Source organism: Sinohyriopsis cumingii, chromosome 12 (assembly GCF_028554795.1).
Source record: "Sinohyriopsis cumingii isolate HCF-2022 chromosome 12, ASM2855479v2, whole genome shotgun sequence".
Taxonomy (NCBI): domain Eukaryota; kingdom Metazoa; phylum Mollusca; class Bivalvia; order Unionida; family Unionidae; genus Sinohyriopsis; species Sinohyriopsis cumingii.
This window is the reverse complement of record NC_142972.1, coordinates 32,392,900-32,405,776: the sequence shown is the minus strand read 5'-3', so window position 1 is coordinate 32,405,776 and position 12,877 is coordinate 32,392,900.

Here is a 12,877-nt window from a genome sequence, read left to right as displayed (position 1 = left end):
AATTTTAAAATAATAGGAACAATATTTTTCTTTCCATTGTTTGCATGTCCCAGTGTTCATCCATACTAGTAAAGTAGGCATGCTAGCATCCATTTATTTTTGTACTTTTTCCCCAGTTTATAAACTGTATATTCACTTTGTAAGTCATGTCCAACTGCAAACTGCACCGACCCAGATCTGTTGCTGCATAATGTCCCTGCAGATCTGGGTTGGTGCAATTTGTTAAGGGTATGCCCACAGTAAAATCTGATACAGTATAATTTACATAGATGCATGCAGAAGAATGTTGATGTCTGATATGTATTTCACAATGTACTTTAAAAACAATTTTGTATGAGTAGTAACTTATTTTCAAAGCCATCTCTGTTCAAAATACATGTATACATTATGTGTTTTCCATATTTAAGTCTGCTAATACTTAATGTTGCCATCACAGTTAACAAAATAAATAGTTTTATTTACATGTGGTTGGCAGAACATAATCCATGTCAGTGTGATTTTCGTATTTGTTTTGCTATAATAACTTTGTCTACATGATACCAACATTTTCTTGAGTGAGGTAAGGAAGAAAAAGTGTTCCATATACTGCGGTGTTTCCCAAACTTATAACATTCACATACCCCTTTTAGGACATCAGTTTTATCAGCGTACCCCTTCTCTCAGTGCCATAGTGGTTTTTTTAGTGCAAATGTTAGTGCTTTATTTTTCTGCCGCCTAAACCTTGAAACCCTTTCACGTACCACACTTTGGGAGATATTGATATGCTGTATTTGTTAAATGGAATATGGACAATTTTAATTTGAAGGTACATTTGTAGAATTTATGTAGGATGAATGTTATACTGCACTTTTTTAATACAATACCCTTAATAATATATGTATGTATGTGTGTGTGCATGCGTGTGTATGTGTGACTTAGATTTTTTAATTAGCTTTAACAATGTTTAGTCATCGCTATGACGTCTGCAGTGTGGCAGTTTAAAGTAATGTCTAGCACTGAGGCATCATGCCATAAACATTTAGCATTATGTCCCAACTGGTTACATTATCCTGACACCAGGCCAACCGGTCCTGACACTTACCTCTTAATGCTGATTGCCTAGTACCATTTTTACAAGTCTGATATGACTTGGCCAGTGTTCAAACCCACAACCTCATGCATCTGAGGCAGATGTGCTAACCACTTAGACCACCAGATCAGTCATAAGTATGATGTATGTATCTATGTATGTATGTTTGTATGTACGTACATACATACGTACGTACATAAGTATGTATGTATGTATGTATGTATGTATGTATGTATGTATGTATGTATGTATGTATGTAATATCTTTTCAGGTTATGATGGGCAAATGTTTTGAGTAACTGAATCACACACTGGTATAATTTTAAAATTGGTTGAATTTCAACCAGAGACTTTTAGATCCCCTGGCCATAATTTCAAGAGAGTTTATGGTAAAATTCAGTTAATGTGCCCCATCCATGCAGTATTTCTTCAGCATATTTTAAACTTATCGAAAACCACCAGATCTTGGCACAAAGCATCCTGGCATAAAGACCATTCAGTTTTGTTCCAATGAAAATAAGGTTGCCATTACTAAAACAAATATTTACTTAAAGCATTCTCCTGACCAGATTTCTTGGCTGACAATTGTTGCATATGGCCATAGGAAAATGTCAACCAGTGGAAAGATCTCAAGCCATTGTCCTTTCTATTCTTATTTCATTCCTTGTACTTAATGTTTCGTCATCTAATTTACACAATATTTGGAACATAGCAAGATTTCATACTTCTTTTTCTACCTTTAGAATTCTTGCCTCTAAGACTTGTCCCATGGGTAGGATCATCGGGTTCCATGGGGATATGCCTTGCATATATTGACAGCTTGTATAGAGGGCATATCATTTTGCTTTTTTGTGGGTTTTTTTTTAAACAACAGTTCTTGCTTTATTCTTTTCTCAGTGTATCAGTCATAATTCTAGCATCTGAGCAATTATATTATATGAAAGAAGAAGCACTATAATTAGTTGATAAAAATCCTCTTGGTCTGTCTTGTATTAAATTTGTATTTAAATTATTGACGTTAAAATCTGCTTAAGAAGCTATTATCATTGTCAAACTCTAGATTGTATTGGGTGGATGTCACATGGTGTGACTTGATTAGCCACTACAACTGAGGCCTGACATGAAAGGCATGCAGTTGACTCGCCTGTTAGCATTGTCAATCCCTAGACTGTACTGGGTTGAAGTCAGTGGTTTGAGTAACTTCTAAGTGCATGCAGTTCACTCGCCCAATTTCAATACACATGTACATTTCAATACACATGTACATTTCAATACACATGTACATTTCAATACACATGTACATTTCAATACACATGTACATTTCAATACACATGTACATTTCAATACACATGTACATTTCAATACACATGTACATTTCAATACACATGTACATTTCAATACATGTACATTTCAATACACATGTACATTTCAATACACATGTACATTTCAATACACATTTAACCTTTTGAAAGTGACCAGTCAAAGTATGCAATGTAAAATCATTAATATGAAAATTGTATCATTGAATGAATCAATGCACTAATCAGAAAGGGTCTTCTTCATAGGCTGATTGTATTAAATATGGAAGAATTTCTTTGGTCATAAATTTATATAATTATCCCATGTTAGTAAAGCATGAAATGCTGGTCTCATTTACCTTCATTGGTTGCAACAGATGCAGCCAGTTATCTTGCTTCATGATTCAGACATAAACAACACCCAAAACAAAATGTTGACAAAGACACTGAAGCATAAAATACAGGTCACAGAGACCTCTTTTTGCAATAGGATTCTAGAACATTATCAATATGCACTCACTCATCAAATTTCATAATTCTACATAGATATTGTGCCAGAAACTCGTATGATCATTACCTAAATGCATAAACTTAGTCAAAACCAGTATAAGATTAAATATGTACTAAATGCATAAACTTAGTCAAAACCAGTATAAGATTGAATATATAGGTCTCAGTGAACTCCTTTTGTTGCAAGGGTGTGGAAGCTACAGAGATGCATATCATCCTCAATTTTACAATTCTAATAAAAATAGAGCCTGAAAAATGAACAAACATAAAATTTTATCCATGTCAGAAAAGTGTAAAATATGAGCTGTGATGATTTCTACTAAAATGAAAGAGCACTGGTCATCAAGATGCCCCCCTCCTCCCTCACCAAGTTTCGTCATTCTACATGCAACATAATGTACAAAGAATGGCAACAAAGCACGTGGTCATGAGGCAAATGCATGAACTTGACTTAGTAAAATGTGAAGTGTAGGGCACGGTGACCATTTTGGCATGAGGGTTCTGCCAAAAGAGTTACACAAAATTATCAAGTGCTTTGATTCAAGAATGAACATTAAGTTTATTTGTGGCCATTGCAATTAAAATGTTTGTTTTAAAATACCTAAAATAGTATGTTGTATGGCTTAACAAATTCCTTTTTCTAAATTAAGTATTACTACGCACGAAGTTGATAAGCGAAGTCGTCTTTACAATAAATCAATACTACCATTACAGACAAATATAAATTCCTACTACAACTTAATTTTCCAGTACATGATTATATGTATCCAAGAATACAAAATGTTTCAAATATGTCGAGATAGAACAGTTACCAAAATATATCAAACCTAACGTCTAAAGACATTCAAATCCTTGCATTGCTGCCTTACAGAAAATCTTATAAATACAGATGGTAGTGTCGTACCTGTAAGAAAGGTGAACTATCATGAAGTCTGACGGAATCGAGCTAGCACGTCATAGCCCCAGCGTTATTTATATGTGGAGAGCATAACTCAATACCAAAAAGGGTTATCCTTCGGTGCATCCCTCATCTTATAATCGCCTGACTATGCGCTTTTTCAGTTTCCGTCTTCTTGTATTAACGTTACTGAATATTGAATTCGCTGACTTAGAATATAGTAAGAAATGTACCATATGATTATACTAAGCAATGTATTTTAAAGTTCTTACATAAAATCTACAGTCTTTATTGAAATAATACATATTTGAATTGCAAGAATATATATAAAACAATGTTTTTAGTGCTATTTGAAAACAAAAAATTCATTCATGACAGCATTAAGGATTAAACTGGTTAAAAATGAGCAACTCAATTTTTATATTGAATACAACCCTTCTTGGATGCCCTGAACGGCCAATTTCTTTATAGAAATGAAGTGAAAAGGAGTTAGCTAACCTGGGTGTGCGATGCGACATAACTTACTACTTATTGTTCTGTTTAAAGAGGGTGACACAGTTACTTGGAGTACTTATCTACATGAACCTCCCTCCCCGACTTATTAAAAGTGTTTCACCCCTTTCATAGCAATGATTGTATATCATACAAGGGATTGTAAACTTCAGAGAGCTGCCAGATATCACGCGTTCCAATTTGATGAAGTTCCAAGTGTGGTCCCTTGCGCAGTCAGATAAAAGGCAAAGGGGTGGGGGGTGGGGGGGTGGGGGTGGATGCCGGGACAATTAGCCCTCAGACTAGAAACCTAGCCCTGCTTACCACATTTACATTTCGAGGCTAACTGGAACGGTGTTCTGATGTAAACCAATTTTCATATTCTACTATTCCTATATTATATGAAGATTTAATAGTTTACAAATATCAGTGCCGATAAAAACATGAACCTTTACCCCCCATTCTGATAAATTTATTTTTGGTAATTTTATGATGGTATAAAATACAATATAAACGATAAGATCTCGTTTTATGTACTACTGCTAGACTTTTAACTCAATAATTTAGTCCGTGTACCCATTTTGATACTTTAAAATTGAACATCAAAGTTAAATTAAGAGTACTAGAAAGAGATCTTGGCTCTGATATTATCTGTAATGATATGTCATGATAATATTAAAGATAATATCAGCGATAAGATCTATTTTTATTACTCTTGAATTAACGTTGATGTTCAATTTGAAAGTATCAAAATGGGTTAATGGACTACGTGACTGAGTTAAAATTAGTAGCAGTGCATTTTTCGATGTGCTGAGAGCATTTAATAAATGTAAATTATATCGTATATTTTGTTTTCTAATTTGTAAAGTGGTTTACAAAAAAGCCATGAGACCAATTTTCAAAATGCATCTTTTACTTCTAATTTTTCCAAAGACTTCTGTTCAATTTCCAAATAAATTATACAAATGCATCCTAAAAGCTTTTGCCAATTAAACGATATCTTTATTTCCAATGTTAATAATGAACTATAGGAGCAGTGACGTTTTACACATATATCTCATGTGTGTACTTTACTGGCCCCTTGAACAGATCCATGTTACAATGTTACAGTGTACCGGGAGTATATTTTACATAACAATATGGGAACATGCGATATTTGGAAGGCTAGATAAGGAGTTTCCGACGCCAATAGGTTAGTCTTAGGGAGTACTGATTAAATGGAAAGGTAATTTTTTTATTTTATATTTTGTTTTACCAATTACAAACGGAAAGCAATATACAGCAGTATCAACGTTATGTTAGAAGCTAAGAAGTAACATTTAAACGGATTGGGGGTGGGGTGCGTTATCTAAACTGCACTGCACTCTCAGAAAGTTTTTGCGAAGAGCAGGAGACACAATATCCGCGTTTCCTACATTTTCCCGTCACAATTTATTTTCCCTCCACATCAGTAAAGCCATTTAAGGGATGAAACTTGGTACAGCTCAATATTTTAAGTTTAAAATTCACGAATGAAACTTAGTATATTTCCATACATCATCGTTAGCAAGTGTGTCGCGTTCCGCATTGGGTGTTCCATCAATAAGGTCAAGGTCACGGTTCAATATTTTGTGTTCCCCCTCACAAATTCCTGTCCGCGATATAACTTTAAAACCATCTAAGATTGAAAAGGGTGAAGTTTTGTATGTTGCTACAACATCATTAGAAACTGTGCCATGTACCATATGGGAAGTTACAGTGTTACTGTCAATGGTCACTTTTTAAGTGTCCATTACTTTGCTTCACACTCTGTAACAAATAAAATGATAGATTGAAACATGGTATACTTTATACATTATCAATGACTCCGCTGGTCGTCACGTAGTTACGCGTCGTTGCGCAGGGTTCCAAATTCGAAGAACAGTTTCACGGATTTTTACCACTTATAGTCATTGTTTTTGACAAGAATTTTGGAACCTAATGGAAATTATGGAATCTGCAATTTTCTTTACTTGAACGATGAGGTCTTATACATGATTTTCGTAACACTGAAGAAAAATAACTGTCAAAGCATATTAGTGACAGATATGTAAGTGCATGTTAAGTTTGCAGTACAGTGTAAGAATTGTAGAGCAAGCAACTTTACACAGCGCCTTCCCCAACTTAAGCAGTGTTCCAAAACATAGGAACGGAATCTTGTACTAGCAGGTGTATCGCATGCTACATTTGGGTTGCATCTTCAAGGTCAAGGTCACGGCTCAATATTGAATATTGACATCTCATACTTACCATTAAAGCTCTATAATTTTCAAGCCATTTGAGATTAAGGAACGGAGCTTGGAATATGTATACATTATCATTATTAGGTGTGACGCGAACCTTATTGGTAGGTCACTCTTTAAGGTCAAGGTCACGGCTCACTGTTTTAAGGTTTCCCTCACCTAGATTTATGTAAGCTATATAGCGATTTGAGATTACATGAGGAAAATTGGTATAGCTGCATATTATCGCTAGAAAGTATGACGCATACCAGATTAGGGGCCCTATTTTCATGATCATTGTCACATCTAAATATAGTATGTTTTTCATTACACTTTCCACACTGTAACGTTAGACTGTTTGATATTAAGGGTTGAAACTTTACATACGTACTCATCCTTATTAGAGGGCATTTTGTCTATTATTTTAGGCACCATATCTTCAAGACGAAGGTCACGACTTATTATTTTCATTTTTCGTCACACTTTTCATTTCTGTCTATAACTTTAGAGCTTTAAGAGATTATGGGTGAAACTTGGTTCTCGTATATATATATATATATATATATATATATATATATATATATATATATATATATATATATATATATATATATATATATATCACTATATATATCACTTTATATCACTATATATCACTTTATATCTATATATATATATATATATATATATATATATATATATATATATATATATATATATATATATATATATATATATATAGTGTGTGTGTGTGTGTGTGTGTGTGTGTGTGTGTGTGTGTTTTATACTATGCCGGTGGTCTTATCTTTAAAATCAGGGTTACATGTCACTATTGGAAGTTTAACCTCATACTTTCCATCCTGTTCTTCAACTTAAGGACCGTTACAGTTGTAGGGATGACGCCATGTATGCGTGTATATTAACATTAGAAAGTGTCTCAAATACGACACTGGTTACAGTTTTATGGTTATTGTCATGGGTGAATATTTGACATTTTCCTTCACACGTTCCATTCTTCCCTATAATTTAAGAACCGTTTGAGATCAACAGTAACGGCCTTAGCAAACGCGGGGCCCGATTTGGATCATTGTGGAGGGGTCCCCTGCTGCTAACGCGCTGGTCCTCCTGTGAGCACGACATTGGAAATAAACTTTAAACAAGTTTTATATGATATTAAACTTAAAAAAAATCTTCCATTGATTTAAAATTACTTTATCTGTAGATATATTTTTGTTTTAAAAAAATACTAACGCGCAGGGTCCCTGTGAGCGAGGGGCCCGATTTTGCCAATTCTGTCCAATCGGCCTAAGGTCGGCTCTTGAGATGAAGACATGAAACGGGGTTTGCTTATATATCATTATTAACAGGTGTGTTGCATATCATATTGGGTGTCTAATCTCTTTAATCAATGTCATGGGTCGAAATTTTAAGTTTTCCTTTATCCTCTGAATTCTTTAGCACCAGAAGCTGTTGGAGATTTGTTTTTTAAACTTGCCATATTTGTTATGTAACACAACGGTTGTCATATCTTCAAGGTCAAGATGACAAGGCAAGGTTGTAGGTTTCAGTACCAGTTTTCGCTCCATTATAATATTTTTGAGCTAATATAATTTAATTAAATGTTGTACATGTCGCTAGAAGATATGTCGCATTCCAAATTTTGGGTCCTGCCTTCAAGGTCACGTGTATATACTTCATGCTTGCTTTTGTTTCTGCATCACCTCCTAAAAGTTCTTTGGCTGAAACCATGATACACGCAGGTTTTTCTAATTTATTCCAAGAATTTGTAAGATTTTCTAATTAGAACTAAACAGACCGAAAATAAAAAAGACAATTTTCGTCATCTAAATGTAACAGACACCGGTGCTCTCAATGTACAAACATAAGACAAAGTATTTCTTTCAGTAACGCTAATACAAAAGAGGTATTTTCTCAACGTGATAACACTAACTGCATATCAACTGGGATGATTTATTTGATAACCTGTAAAAAATGTAGCATGCAATATGTTGGACAAACACTTCACAAATTTCTAAGAGAATGAATAATCATCGCTTTCATATTAAAAATTATAGAGATCCTCAGTATTCCTCTAATATTTCAACACACTTTAACACCAATAATCACTCTCTACTCATTTTTCTTTCATGCCAATATATATTATGCATGGTGACATGAATAGACTCATAAAAGAAACTTACTGGAGTCATAAGTTATCCTGATGGCCTTAATGCCAATGCACTATATAAAATTGTATAATTTTTTAAAAATTTATATATTGTATATACTTTATAACAGTATAATTATATGTATGATTGTTTGTCTCTATTTTATTTTATTATTCTCTAATTTATGACATCTCATGTATCACATATTTTACCTCTAAGGTCAAGGTCACTAAGGTTCCTTCCCCTTTTCTGTACTTTTCCTCTAATGCCTTTTGAGCCGAAGACATGAAACTGTTTTTAGCTAGTAACTATGCAGCTCTGTTGTAAGAATCAATGCCAGATTACCTCACTTTTTTGTCCCTCTTTGCATTGCTTTAGTGACCTTGCCACAGTATATTGGTGACAAAAATTCACCGAATTTGCTCGTTGTCGATAATTGTTATCAAAAGTGGGCCCTTTACGTATTTTTTTCTCTTTTTGATTTATGCATCATAAAAAGGCCAAGATTATAAACTGATACAGAGGTAAGACAGTACATCCTTTAGAAAAGTATATCTTGCGCTGATACATTAGAATGCAAAGTTTTCGTTATAACGAAGATGGTTCTATTTCGTCAGTTAACAATTTTTAAAAACAAAAATCTTGTAGTCATCGATGACTATGTTGACATGTGTAACATTTGCAGTTTCACTTTCTTAAGTTTCAACAAGATCACTGCTAAATGCATATACTGTCGCGAATCCTTTACACTGCCATCTCTACTCTGGGTGATATAGGTTGTTCTGATGTGTCATATCAGCACATGTATCAGGAGGAGATAATACCTGATACAACTTTATGAACGTACGCTTTATGAAGGTACGCAAGACAAGAATTTACTGAGAATTTCCACAGAAACATCGTCCAGCCATTTTCGTCAGGTCGCCAAATAAACCTCGGATGTACTTCGGCGCCGTTTAAAACTATATTCTGAACTATTTTAAGGGCACAAAGTCAAAATCGGAATAACATCGGTTTTGGATTGCAAAATATATGGTGCACTCCGCCAGAGGAGAATCGGCTGCAACTACTTCCGATGTTATTTCACGACCTGACGGAAACGTTCCGATTGTGAAAAGTTGGGAGTGCATCGAATTATTTATTCATTCGTAGCCTCTCGGTCAATCCTACAATCAATCCACGCATATAAAAAGCCAACGTGGTCCTAATACAGTGAGGTTTCTTTTGTTTGCTGAAAAAATTTCGTTCAACAAAATATGATTTTTCTGAAACATAGTGCATCGACATACATCCGAGGCATATATTTGTTTCGTAGAAACAGCAGAGAATGTTCCTATGGTAACAGTGCTACAATCAAATGCACGTCATTTGACAGCCAACCATATATTGTCTATGTGCCGAGAAATCTACTGAGTAACACATTTGTGGCAGTACCTCAAAAGTCTCACTGGATATTTTTGTATTTTGAGTCCTCACCTCCCTAATTTTGAAGATATAAGGCATGAGCCTACTTATCATAAGCCTAGCATTTATAAATTCACACAAAAGCTAAATCTGTAATTTACTCTGAGTTAGGCTTGAAATTGAATTGGCTTGTTTGGTGACTTCCTGTCACAGTTAGAATAGCATTTGAGATCAAATGCGTAAAATCGGCTGCAAATGAACAGCCGACATGGCTTACGTATTCACGTATGTCTGCTACAGAGGTAAGGTGGCAGGGTCCAGTTTCCTAAATTGGCCCCTGTCAAATTTCTTAACTTAAGGCTATAGTGTGACTTTTTCAGCTATTATTGTTTACTATTTATAGATATGGATATATTTGTGAACTAGGTGTTTCGGGCTTGTGTTGTTTGAAATTGTTGTCAGGCATGTACACCTTCCATAGTTGCTCTGCAGTATGTTGATAGTGAAATACCAATAGTCGGTTAAGAAGAAGAGCTAGCCTCCCATAGCAGTAGACACGTAGGTTCAAGGCAAGTAGAATATCTCAAAAACGGATTGGATGACAACTATTCTGAACTGTATCAAACTGCTTAGTAGACAATATTTTTAAAAATTTTCATCCAGGGAAAGGGCCTGCGTTTGCACTGTGAGCACCATATGCTGCTAAAAATGGCCTTTGGATGTGAAAAATGCATGTCTAAAATAGGGGTTGGGGTCCATAAACTTCTGTTATGAACTGCCATTGACTTCTCTGGTCAAGTGAATAATATTCTTATGCTTTGTTTTAATATAGGTATCTAAACTTATGGACCTTTTAGAACTCATTTGTGTATTTGATTTTTTATGATTTTTTATACTAGGTCGCTGATAGCGGCATTAAATTTGTACATAAAAACTGCCCCCTGCCCCCTAAATATATAAAAATCGAGATGGTTGATGGGTGATGAAAAGTATCCTAATTTGTTACGGTATTAGTGAACTTCAATCATGCATACGACAGTGTCGGTTCAGTATCAAATCCACCAATTGTATAAGGAATTAACCTGCATACCTCAAGCAAAATCTCACAAGTGTTTTCTACAAAAATCGTTTGTTAGTTTTTGTTTGAGCTTTTTTGCATCTTTAATGTAAAGTATTTATATAATAGGTCATTGTCAGATGAAAATTCACCCCCAAAAAATGTCCAGCCCGACCTAAGGTGCTTGTTTGCGATCAGTGAAAGTGAAGGACAACATTTTAACAATTCTGAATAAAGTGTACAGTATTATGTCTAAGAATGACTTCAAATCAGATGAGTTCATAATTGTCTGGACCAGTTAAGGAGAACGTTGAACTGTGTGACCTCTCAAGGTAGCAAATACAGGCTATTATCAGAATTGTATACAAACAACGAAGCAGGTTTTTTTTTTTTTTTTAGACTGAAGGATTAACAAAATAGGTGAACACAGAAACCTCTGATGTTGACTATTAGTAGCATTTTGTATTAAGATATTTTCATTAATAATTGTCACTGTTCACTGCCAATGTCGACTACGCCTTGCGCCGATTCAGGACCCACTTAATATGGCAGACCCATTAGATTTAGATCTGAGCTGTGCTGCTTTATGAACGATTTAAGAACACAGTTATGTAATTTGCATTGCATTTTTCGAGATTAAATAGTTTGTAAAATGTGCACTTGGCCACCCATAATAAAATTATATATATATATATATATATATATATATATATATATATATATATATATATATATATATATATAGAGAGAGAGAGAGAGAGAGAGAGAGAGAGAGAGAGAGTGATTTTGATTTTTAACGTAGCATTAACAGTTTTTCAGTCATATCGCTTCGATGTCTGAAGTGTGGCAGTTTATTATGATGCCTAGCACTGGGGCATCATGTCGCAGGCATGTAGCATGATGTCCCACCCAGTCACATTATCCTGACACCAGACCGACCAGTTCTAGCACTAACACTAACCTCTTAATGCTGAGCGCCAAGCGAGGCAGCTGTTAGTACCATTTTTGTAAGTCTTTGGTATGACTCGGCCGAGGATCGAACCTACGAGAGAAAGAGAGTTTGTCAAAATATATCGTATGTACTCCGAGGCGGCGTTAGGAGTATGCGGAGCCTAGGGCCGATCATGACCGCGCGGGGCCAGAGTATCGGTATATCGATTGGTATGCTGCTGCAAACACTGATTATGTCTAGACTATCTCAACTTACTCGATTTTGCGCACGAATTTAGTTTTTTCATTATTCGTTTTAAAAAATCCTGTTTGTGGACAACGAGTTTTTTTAATCAAAATAATAACATGACGACCTTAGGCCTGAAGCGTGGGGCCCCCTTAAGAGCTGGGCCTGGGGCGGTCGCCCCACTTGCCACCCCAAACGCCGTTCATGTATGTACTCGCTTATAAATAGAGTCAAACTGCAAACAACAAAGATTCTGATCTGCCATGGGATAATACACCTGCAGATCAGGGTTTATGTTGTTTACTGAACTCGCGGCTCAAACAAAATGCACAAACCCAGATATTCCGGCGCAGCATGCGCCGGCAGATCTGAATATGCGCAGTTGACAGTTGGACTCGTGTTATAAGCGAGTGTTACGGCATCAATTGAAACACGCCCATAAATAAATGTTAATAGTAAAAATAATATGTATTTTCTTGTCTGCGCACGGAAGATAAATAATGCAACTCTGTGAATAACAAAATGATTGTGTTCACCTACGAGCATACAATCGTTTTAGAGATGG